Source organism: Erigeron canadensis, chromosome 2 (genome assembly GCF_010389155.1).
Source record: "Erigeron canadensis isolate Cc75 chromosome 2, C_canadensis_v1, whole genome shotgun sequence".
NCBI lineage: Eukaryota > Viridiplantae > Streptophyta > Magnoliopsida > Asterales > Asteraceae > Erigeron > Erigeron canadensis.
In genome coordinates, this window is record NC_057762.1 from 39,826,906 (window position 1) to 39,839,611 (window position 12,706).

General features: G+C 31.0%; 1 long non-coding RNA gene across 1 annotated transcript; it reads right to left on the minus strand.

Annotated features, from left to right (window-relative positions):
- Positions 1-5,980: 5,980 nt before the first annotated feature.
- On the minus strand, positions 5,981-7,845 carry LOC122586626. Its single transcript, XR_006322049.1, has 2 exons — positions 7,447-7,845; positions 5,981-7,347 (listed from the first exon to the last, which is right to left on the minus strand). It is a non-coding gene; the product is annotated as an uncharacterized LOC122586626 (long non-coding RNA).
- Positions 7,846-12,706: the final 4,861 nt, after the last annotated feature.

The window sequence follows — 12,706 nt, forward strand, 5'->3', positions numbered from 1 at the left end:
AAATGTTCGTAACTGTGTATAAACGCTAAATTATATATTCCGTAACAATCTTGTTTCTAACTAGGTAGTTCAAGCCCCGCATTGCGGGCCCGAATTTATCGTTTTTTCGTGTTTTTTTTCTTTAAATGCAATACCACAAACACAACGTCTTAAGTATGTTTACTCTCATATTAATAATTTTTTGAAAAAATGTTTTAAAAAAACTTCGAAAGAAAAAATATAAACGCCAATATATTTATTTTAAGGGCAATGACACAACACATTCAAACGTTGTTACTCCATTTAAGACCATATGTTTGTTTAATGTAGTATGTTTGCGGCCTTTTTACATGGTATGGCAAATGGCAATGTACCAATACTTCATCATATTTATGTCACTCAAAAAATAAGGAGGAAAATATATTGATAAGATAAACTCAAAAGTTAATAGAAAACAAAAAGGATCAACATAATATATGTAAACAAATTAATATCAAAAATTTTTTTTAAAAAAAACATAAGATATTATTTTATTTTTTTTATAAAAAACAAAATGTTAAAAATCAAACTATTACACAAAAAAAATAGAAAATAGTTTTTGAAAACCCAAAATGCAAAATCTAAAAACAAAAACTTCAAAAATTTTGTTTATAAAAAAGGTTTAGTTTGAATAAAATCATGTTACTTAAATTAGTTTCATATAAAATCAAATGAAACAAAAGGGGACAAGAGTATAAATATCAATATGTGTAAATATAAAACTACAAGGTTATATATGAAAATTATGTTGGTGAAAAGATAAAATAAGTTTAAAAACAAAAGGGGGAGTCAAACCAAAGACCTCTCTCATGTGAGGTAAGAGCTGTACCACCCAACTAAACTCATGATTTAAGGAAGTTTTGACATATATTTAATTTATACTGAGAATGTTGATAGAGACAAAATAACCACTATTCACATCCACTTCCTTTATTAAAGAGGGTAATTAAAGAATAATATTAAAATAACAAAAGTTATCGAAAACAACATCCGTGGGACTCGAACCCACGACCACGTGGTTAAAAGCCACGCGCTCTACCAACTGAGCTAAAACGAACTGAGCTAGAACGGCTTTGTTTGTTTAATCTTATAGTTTCGTAAAGTAAATCTTTGCTTACCTTAAACCTATCTACAACTTTTTCTTAATAATTAAGTTAAACACATAAAGATAAGTTTTAACATAGCTATCAAACTGAAAATTATGTGTGCATGTATCATTTATGTAAACTATATTTGTATTTTTGGATATTTATTCCAAGTAACTGTTTGAAGTTCACTTTATGCAATTATGCTACCTTTTACATTTATCTATACATTTATGCAATTGTTGAAAATGATGGAAACTCCAACACTTTTTCACATGATTAAATAAATAACCCGACCCCCCTGAATGTGAGGGGTGCAAGACGGAAGATGGGAACTGCCCGCAGTACAAATGCTATGCCCAAAAATTATAACCCTCATGTTGAAAATTTAGAAAAAAAAAGGACATGCGAAGTGCCCAAAATACCCTTAATAAATTAAATCACTATCAACCCTTAATACTAAATTACACCATTAGTCCATTATATTATAAAATATATCTACTAACCCCCTTTAAATCAAATACTTTTATATACACCAATACGCTACCACCGTCACCATCCGGTCGCTACCATCACACCACCGCCATCGCCAGCTCGTCGTCACATTGCACAGGTACCATGCTAGTAATCTATTATGGATATTCGAAAACCTATTTTTTTCAATCGCTGCTTTTAGAAGTTTTACAAACTTTGCAGAATCATTTGAATCTATCATTGACATATCACTAATCTTGTAAACTTTAATGTTTTTTTACTACAATAATCAAGTTTTAGTTTGGTGTTTTTTTTTCCTTTATAAAAAACACTTTCCTAATTGATTTACAAACAATAAAGCATATAATGCATTTAAAAAGAAAGGCATTCATTAGAACTCAAGTATCTGACTGTATAACGAATAAAAAATTTAAATCATATAGCAAAAACTTTTTTCCTCCAGAGTTCGATTATCAAATCGACGAGCCAACGACAAAATATGTTTAAATAATCAAATAAAAACCATGTGATATGCTTTAAATGTACTGACTAAATAAAGTCTATGTTCCAAGGATATTTCTAAGAGTTATTTGAACAAAAGCTCCAAAATATTATGCCGGTTTTTTGATGTAACAAGAGTCAAAGACTCAACAAACAATTTAAAAGGAAAACACAATAAAGTCACATATTAAATTGTCTAGGACACTGTCAAAGCATAAATGGATATTGCTTGGATACAGAGGGATAAACAAATGAAAATTCTTAGGAAAGAAAGCTGAAAGTTCAACGAGACATGTAAAAAAGGAATCTCGATATCTTTTCTTACCGGTTAGACATAATAGCATAGCAAAAACTGTGGTTTGGTGCAAAACCATGCTTGATCGTGATTGTGTTATAAAAAAATAAGTAACGACTGAAAAGAAATACTTTCTCCGTCCCAATTTAAATGTCCAAATTTGACTTCTCAATGTTCTCTAACTTTGACCGTAAGTATTTTTGTCCGTATAGTACGAACCTGTGACGTCTTGGACAAAAATTCGGGTGTCCAACCACTGAAGTAATCATTGATTGATTTGATTTGATTCCATCAATATTACTAGTAATTATATTAAAATAACTATCTTGACCTTGTCAGTATTAACTTGGAAGACATAAAAACCTCCACCATCTATTCCTGATTATTCGCCTTTTGATTTCCACTGCGCACAAAGAAAGTCGATCCCTGCCATACTAATAAGCAGTTGCAGCAAAGGAAGTCGATCCCTACCATACCAATAAGCAGTTGCAGCAGCATAAAGGTTACAGCAGGAAGGTTAGATTAGTACTTTTATACTTGTGTAAATTTTTCCATTCAAATCCGACCAGATATGGCTGAAAAACTTTGGAACAAAAAGGTTTTGAAGTTTCTTATCATTTCCTTTCTTTTCTTGTGCAAAAAAACTCAAAAATAAAAAAATTTGTTTTTTCCTATCTTTTCTTTCCTTATCCCTCTTAAAAAAAACTCAATAATGTAGTGTAAAGGGAAAATAAAATAAATACTACTTGTATTAAACCAATTATTCAATGAATATTATTTTATTATAAAAACTATATAAAAAATACCTAATTATGAACTTTATTAGAGATGCTTCAACATGTAGAAACTGAGGTGATGACTTTTATTACACAGATTATCAAAGAAAAATGATTTAATAAATCTGACTTAAAATTTTGCAATAGAAAACAATACTGTAATAAAGTAATAGACAACGAAATGTTTTGTCAGCTATCATTAAAGTGTTGTAATGTTAGCATTAATCTAATTAAGAAAAAATGGTTTTTTTTAGAAGGGAAATGCTGGGCTGTATTTAACGTGCATAAAAAAAACTTGTATCTTCCATATTAAAAGTCCGCCCTCTGATTTACATGTTAAATGTACAAACAAATTATACACCTTAAACACAGCCCTAAGGGGTGTATTTAGCAAACCCCTTTTTAGAATGCAACTTTGAAATATATCATAATCAGTGTTTTCACGACCGGACCGACCGGTTAGATCGGTCGGGCCAGGAACCGGTACTTAAAACGGTCCGGTTGATGGTGTTGAACCAGATCTGCAGCAAGCCGTCCGGTTGAGTCGGAAACCGGCAGTTTGGCCGGATAACAAAGCTGTTGGACCGGGAACCGCTTTAAGTTAAAAGAGATGAGAAATCTAAGATTTGCCGAATCCAAAAACCATCGCCTTTGCATCCAAACACTTCACGGCGGCTATGATCAGATCCCAGAACCAAACGAACCAGCTTTTTCACCGACAGTCTTATCAAAATCAACTACTCAAAAAATTTATGGATGATTGATAGAAGAAAAAAACGGATGGGGAAGAACCGAACACGAAGAAGATACAAAAAATGGTTTTAGGGGAGATAAAATAACTATTAAATAGTTAAATACTGATAGAGTGGTATCTATTAAATCTGTGGACATATCTATATACCTATCAAATTAAGTACGTATTATACAATAAAAAAAAAAGGTGAGCTTTGGTTTACAGGTCATCCTGTATTTTCATGATTCATCTGCCGCTTCAAATTCCTTTGATAAAATAATGGTACTAATGATCTTTTATCTTTCATCTATATTTTTGTTTCTAGTTTGTCTTTTAAGTAAATAATGATATATAAAAGGAAAATAATCCATACTACATGATTTCACCTATCTTCGATACGTGTTATGTTAAAAAACGAGCTTTGGTTTACAGGTCATCCTGTATTTTCATGATTCATCTGCCGCTTTAAATTCCTTTGATAAAATAATGGTACTAATGATCTTTTATCTTTCATCTATATTTTTGTTTCTAGTTTGTCTTTTAAGTAAATAATGATATATAAAGGGAAAATAATCCGTACTACATGATTTTACCTATCTTCGATACTGTTATGTTAAAAAATTACAAATTAAACTTTTAAATTTGATAAATATATATAACATTTTACATAATTCCTTCTGAAACACACATGTTTTACCTAAGATAAATACTGCATATTTTACCTAAGTTTTTCTCATATATAACTATAGATATTATTTGTATAATCTGAAACATTGATCATAATAGTGGTGCGAATAAAATCATCTTTCCAAATTTAATCATTTATCGATTTTTTAAGAAAAAAATAATTACCCATCCAATTACTTTCAAATATTTGCAATATCTTGATTAGCTTAAAAGTTGAACATTTTATACTATAAAATGATTCATTTATAGTAAACGATATTTTTTTCGAAATATTCGTTTCGAACATGTTAAAGAATTGTGTATAGAATTCAAAATAACAAAGCTTCTCATATAAGGTTTTTATTCAATTATACTCGACATATACAAAACACAACGTCAATTAAATTAACAAGAACCCAGGTGGATTCGAACCACCAACCTTCCCATCCATTGCTGACATGGGCGCTCTTTCCAGTTTGAGCTTATGGATTCATTACCAATCTTATACCAATATATAACTTGTAATTTTTTACAAATATTTAAAAATTATGTTATAGATAGTAATTTAAAACAAAATAAGAACCTCGACCTGTCTATACACCCCTTCCTTTGAAATATCATCTACTAATTTGAAAAAATAAGTTATGTTTGATCAACTATGAGTGGACACAAAATTGACGAACTAAAACAAGGTAGATAAAAAAATCCTTTTTGACCAGCATGTTCGGTAAATACCTTAAATTTTGAATTATACCAAATAGAAGCTAGCCTTTAACGTGTACAAATTCAACAGGTATTGCGTTTCAAATACAGAAGTTTAGCGAAATTGTTAATATTTGTAATCTCAGTCTTACCAAACTAATTGTTTCTTTTTACAACATTTAACCTCCCAAGTTCAGCACATAACTGGTGGCTTACTTGGCTAAGGTTATCCAAGTACGAAAAACCGTTCCAATGGAAAAAAGGGACAAGATGTGCAAAATCTTTCTAGGATAAGAATTTATCAACTTGCTGTACAGAAGTCAAATGTAGTTCTATAATTTGCGTTTGGACAATATTCTAAAGACAAGCCTAATAAATATCTCACCTCCATTAAAATAGAAGACTCGTTCAACGATTCCAAAAAGAATGTTAGGCTGGTTTCAACCACAGACCAACTAACATGCTTTACATTTACGATGCCAAAAACAGGTGGTCGAGTTACCGTTCTAAAAAATGTGAATGTCAAAAAAAATTTGGTACAAGTTCTCGACTGCTAATAAATATTTTTAAAAAATACGACTATTCAATAAAAACAATCAAACATTATCACCACCACCATTCCCCATTCATTTATCACCCCAACCCTATAACTTTAACATTGAAATACTAATCAACAAGCCAACGCAACTGTATTGATGATCAAATAACTTTTAAAGCAGCAGACAAACTATGAAATTAACATGAACTCGATTCTACTTTCTACTCGTAATAAACATGCTTTGGTCTCTTTAATCGTACATCTAAAAATATAATACGATAAACTAGTAAAACGAGGGTGCACAAAAAAAAAAACACCACAAATGAAAATCAACATACACAAAGTAGTAGAACTCCTACGAATTGATAAACTAGGGCGTAAGGTATATAAAATTAGATGTACCTACACAAACCATCGTTGTAGTCATCCACCACCAGAGCTGCTTCGGTTATCCAAGCTAGTGTTGTTAAATTTGTCCATACAAAAAGTTTGAGCTACACATCAATTTAATAACAATAATTTCAAAATTTACAACGATCTCTCCTTACAAATGAACATACATCAAGCCTAACGCATTTATCACAAACCATGTTACGCACGTTTATAAATTATTACAACTAATATTACAAAATCAGGAAACCAAGGGCATAATACTAGCAGAACTATACAAATGGAAAGTTGCTCGCGTACAACATATTCATTGTAAATTGTTTCGAGTTATATACTTTACAAGGCGCATAACGTAATTATAACTGACATAAATGTTCGGTAGTAATAGTTATATAACTAAAGAATAATACAAATATATATAAATGGAATAAAGACTTGTATGAAATAATGAAATAACACTGATAGATGAACATACCCGATTCATGTGATTGCATATATGTAGTTGTCACAGATGCGTAATTGTCAAAAGCTGTTTAAAATATTGCATGGATAATAATGGATGGTGTTGATACCTTGAATTTTATTGACTGATGTCGTTTTGGAAATCTCCTGATACTGCTGCGTTGCTGTTGAATCATTTTTTCTGGACTATACTCTACAAGCGTTTTAAATTCTGATGTTTTATAAAGAACAGAGAGAGAGAGAGAGAGAGAGAGAGAAGAAGAAAAAGAAGACGAGACGAAGTGATGAGGGAGAGAGCCGGGCAAACAAACCCCCGTGCCATCTCGCCCTTCATCAAACACACCAAAAAATCACTCTTTTTTATTATACTTATTTTTTTGTGTTTGGCCTGCCAAGCAAGCGCACCTGACATGGCAAAGGCCTTCCTACACTATACTCACACAAAACACATCCAAATTTAAATACCTTCTCACACAGAGCCACACAGATTGAATCTCTCTCACACACATCGAGAGATATATAACACTTTTTTACATCTACATATGATACCACGCTTACCATCAATTTAAACAATCGTCAACCACTTTATCCTTTTTTTTCACCAAAACCACCTCCCTTATATATCGGACTTCTGAGATCAATACTCATCGCTGATAGCAGAGTTCGTTACACATCATACGTCATCATAGATGCATCACAGACTCAACCTACAAAATAGTCATAAATAATTTAAACAAATATTTTACTACATCATAGCAACGACATATTTGTATGTATATATACAAAATAATAAAATTGATCCATACCACATGAATTTGCGGATAGAAATGTTCTATTCCGATGTAGCAAAATTTAACGGCGGCGAACGAATCGATAGAGCATGACAATCTAATAATCTAAACGTTATCCGGAGACCGAACTATCTGATTATACAATTCTCATCGGAATTAATTACCGGCAAGAATCCATAAATCGTAACAGAATGGTCTCCGGCGAACGAATGGTGAAATCATGCTCAAATTGTAGATCGGGAACCGATCTATCTGCTTATGAGATTATAATTAGGAATTAAATGAAGGGATTTTAGTAGATCTAAGAAAGAAAGAAAGAAAAGTTGAGATAAAACAACCGCTGTGGCGGAGAAAAGGAGAGGATAAGGTGTAGGAAATGAGAAGAGGATGGTTAGGGTTATTTATTAACCCTTGGATATGATCGGACGGTTGTGATGAAAGTAGCGTAGCTGTCTTCAACGATTAGATTTATGCAAGTTGTAGCGGTAAACAAGGACAGGAGGACGATTCTAGATGCCCTTTTGGGCTTGCTTCCATACGTGGCTAGCGTGGATTATTTCGCACCAAAATATATTACAATTTTGGCCCACAAAATTTATATATGTTTTTTTTTAAAAGGTGAATTTTGTTTAACACTTCTTATCGCGATTCGACAGCGAAAAATTTAACATACGTTATTTTAGCTGAGTCCATGTTAGGGTCTTCAAATACCTGATGGTGGAAAACCACATACTAATCTACCCGAAAGCACGACAATTAATATAGGTAAACAATGCCCTTTCAGACTTGAACCTTAGTATACCTAAGTCAAACCTTCATAAAGGGGCTTAATTTCTATGTCATGCCCAAGGCTTAAACACAAGATCTCATACAAAGGGGATTCTCTTTTGACCATTGAGCTAAAGCTCAAGGACACAAAATTTATATAATGTATTTGATATTACTTACTTTAATATCAGAATAGAATGTGAACAGTATTTATTTTGTCTTTTTGCATCACACAAATAGATAAGATATATATTGTGTATATGGGACTAAAAACAAAATAGTTTGTAGAAGGAGTGGTATGCCTACCTACCTCATATAGTACAGGTCTCGGGTTCGAGACCCCTCCATGCCAATTTTTTTATTATTTAACTTTACGGAGATGTATTTTCAAAATTTTAGAATTTACAGTTTGCCCCTCCACTTATGTTTCTTTCTGATTTAGTCCAACATTAAAAAAAAAATTTGCTTTGTTTATTTAAGTATCCAAATACTTTTGTTGTATTTTCTTTTATTATTATTTTTGATTTTTTTTATCTATAATTTTTTTTTTTTGTATTTTTGTTTTTTTTATCTATATTTGTAAATTGATGTTTTTTTTATAACTTTTCTAACATTTATGTTGTTAAATTCCTACATCATTTTTCGAGGTAAACATAAATATGATGGTATGCCTTATTGCCTTTAAAAAAAATAAATATATATATAAACACGACAAACACAGACGTTTTAGAAATTGACGCCGCCCATCGGGCGGGTCGAACCACCTAGTTATTGTATATATGAATTTCCGATAAAACCCGATGAATAGATACCACATTATAAATGTCTTTTATTTAACTAGACTTTTGATAAATTAAAAGTCCATAAAACTAACATAGTGTATAAGTAATTATCATTATTTAAAGGTTTAACAACACGTAAACCTTCGAAATCAAGAAAATCATATTTTTTTTTATTTTGTGCATCCATCTTGGATGCATATTATGCATATTCATCAAAATGATGCATACAACAAAAAACATAATTTTTTCCGATTTTGACGAATCAATGTGTTGTTAAACAATTAAATAATGATAATTAGTTATGTCCTATGTTAATTTCATGTACTTTTAATGCATCAAATTGATGTTTTAAGTGTTCTCGGCATTTTATTTTAAGAGTGTTCTTATCGGAGTGTTACTATATATATATATATCTACTACATTAAAAAGCATTTATTTCCGCTAAATTTTTTCAACTTTTCAATTAAGTTTTTGAAAACCCTATACAACCCCTATTATTTGTTCAATGATTTAAATATATTTATCTAAAATGACTCATTTTCATCTTTCTCCTCAAATATCAACCACTCAGTTTTTTTTTTCATCCATAAATCATTTTATTTCTCTAATTCATTCAAAATCTTTTATCTCAAAAACCGTACATCAATGAGTTATAAAAATTATATGGGCGTTCTTAAAATTTCATGCTATAAGAGGTCATTCAATATACTTTCGACCAATCCAAGGGCGGAGCATTAAGGTTAAGGCATTTGGCTATCACACTTTATGACCTATCACCTCTTACGACATATCACACTTTATGACCCATCACCCCACTATCTCACCGCCGCAACACGCAAGTACTTTCCCTCATATGTGTGTATATATATAGACTTTTCATATTTTGAGAACCATTTTTTTTTGTAAGAACCATGAAACTCTCAAATTATGTATTGGATCACATGACTTTTTTGTTTATTCATATGTGAAATGATATAAAAAAATATGTCATAGAAGAAACTTAAAAAAAAAACATTCAAAAGAGCCTTATGTGACCACTGTCGCCGCATTGCTCGGACACACTTCTAATATATATATATGTATTCGAGTTTATTGTATATATGAATTTATTTTTATTTGATTACATTTTCCCGATCTAGTGAGTTGTGATGGTGACAATGATAAACATTTGATGATGATGATTTGGGTTGTAGTTCAAGATTAGATTACATTTGCAATTTGGGTTTTATGGTGATGGTAATGATCCGATGAAAATGATGATACTAGATAAAGTAAATTGTAATTTTCGTCCCTATTCATGTCGCGTCTTATGATTTTAGTCCTTCAAGTGTAAATGGGAAGAGACATTAATGTCCTTACGTGTTTAGCACGTGTGTACGTTAATGGCCAAAAACGAACGCCGTCTATAGGAAGGACCTTAATTATGCAAAAATTTCAAGGTAAAAATTAATATTTTTTCACTTAAAGGATCAAAAGTGAAAAATATGCCAACTTTAAGTACGAAAATGTAATTTACTCTAAAGTAACTCTTAATGTCGTCTTCCACGAGTTTTTTGTCCCAAATACCGTCTTCGATGGTGTATGAGGGAGGTTGAGATGTAGACAGTCTTACCTCTACCAAAGGTATAAAGGCTGCTTCCAGGTTCCATCAAAAGTAGAAAAAGACCTTCAGCTTTGTTGGGCATGAAGATCGAACTCTTGACCTCTATTATCATTAATGTTATTTTGAACGACAAACTATTATACTCCAATTCAGTTTTTATGACGTTTTATTTCTTTTCGTCTTTCATATCATTCTCAATAACTATCGTAAGAAAAAAACACAATTAAAAACACTCAATATTAGTGTATTAGTAATCAAAAAGGGAATTAATAATAGTGCCACATCTATTTATAAATCTACTATTATTGCGCATTACATATTTGTACTTTCCGGTATAACAGTTTTATAGTATGATACACTAATAAAAATAATGATACTAATATGTGCTCGCATACGATTTTTATTCCGCTCGATATAGGTACCATGCCAATATACCCCCTTGATCTAAGAGGTGCTTTCGTTATTAATTTGAGGCTCAAATCTTTTATATAATGATGGTTATTTTGTGTGTTTATAATCTCTACCCCTAATAAAGTAAACCTCTTTATTAAATAATTCTGTCTTTGAAATACCTTATTTGTCCTTGGACTTTTTTGTTTTTTGTTTTTACGTAACTACCCAAAATCCATAATAAAGCAGACTGTCTTCCCCACTACTGCCGTTGCATTGAGCGGGTACCATGCTCGTAACATGCGGCTTTTTTTTTTTTTTTCTTTTTTCTAGTTTTAAAAAGGAGAGAATATCATAAGGAGAAATTTGAAGTACCTAAAGTTGATTACATCTGGAAGCCTTCCGTTGTGGAATGTTGACTACAAAACTTTCTAGAAAAATCATCAGATCCATTTTATACCAAGAAGCAGACAACTCCCTACCTGATCAAAACAGCTCAGGCCCATGAGCATGCCAATATACCTTCTTTTTAGATGTTAGTAGTTAGAGAAAAACTTACATCAAGTATATAATATTGATGATTTGTATCAAGATTATAAGTCCAGCGTTTTATTATTCACAACCATTAACTTTTACAATGTTAAAAGTGACAAAAACATACAACATACATACTTAGATCGATCAATTCAAATCCCACATGTAACATCTATTATCTTAACAGCTAACACCATGAAGTTTTTTTTTTTTTTTTGTTTAACATAAATAGGTACTTAATTGATTGCTATATCTAGTCAACTAATTTTGCTTAAAAAAGAAGCAGACAAGGCTACAAGCTACAAAGAACAACATGATTGATAGGCTACTTAATATCTAAATGATAATTCTACAACAGAATTTTGCCATATACAACGAATGTATAGATTTTTATGCACAGAATACAACTGTATGATGCAGGTATTGTTGTAGATGACAAAAATGTGTTGTAGGAATATCATTTTCCCTAAATTAATGATCGAATAATGTTTAGACTTTAGAGAGAGTAAAATGAATAACATTTTTGTTAATAAAAAAATTCGATCGACAAATAATACTTAGGCTTAGACTGCTTGATATACCATTGAATCGAATGAATGAATAATATTTTGAGAGGGTAAAAGTAGAGAAGATTTTTATTAATAAAAAACTTTAACGAATAATGGTGTTATTAAATTAATTAAATGTGGTGTAAAAATGAGGAGAAAAATATACCCACAATTTCAACGCTTTCATATATATATAGAAAAAGAAACTGAGTTAATACGAGTCCATCTGTCTTTCTATTTCTTTCCCAGTAGTTAAATAACGGGTACTCTATATAAAATTAACGTATAGATCACACTAATCTCTCCTGGAATCTCCACTTCTAGTTATTTTCACCAAAGCCCATTTTGCAGTTGACTTCCGCCATATAATCAAGGTACATATAACTACACTTCAAAAACACCGCTTTTGTTTAACAATTTGTATAATTTATGTGTTATCAATAGTATTTTTTTTATTATGGCAAGTGCCAGCCAGCTAGCTAGCTCTCTATATATATACCGAGAAACTAACCAAGATTAGAAGGAGTTTCTTTTTTTCTTTTTTGGATTGTATATATACACAGAGTTATTTAGTATGTATTTGATAGTGTTCTGTTTAGTTATGGTTTGTTGATAATATGATATGATCATATGAATACAGAATATCAAAC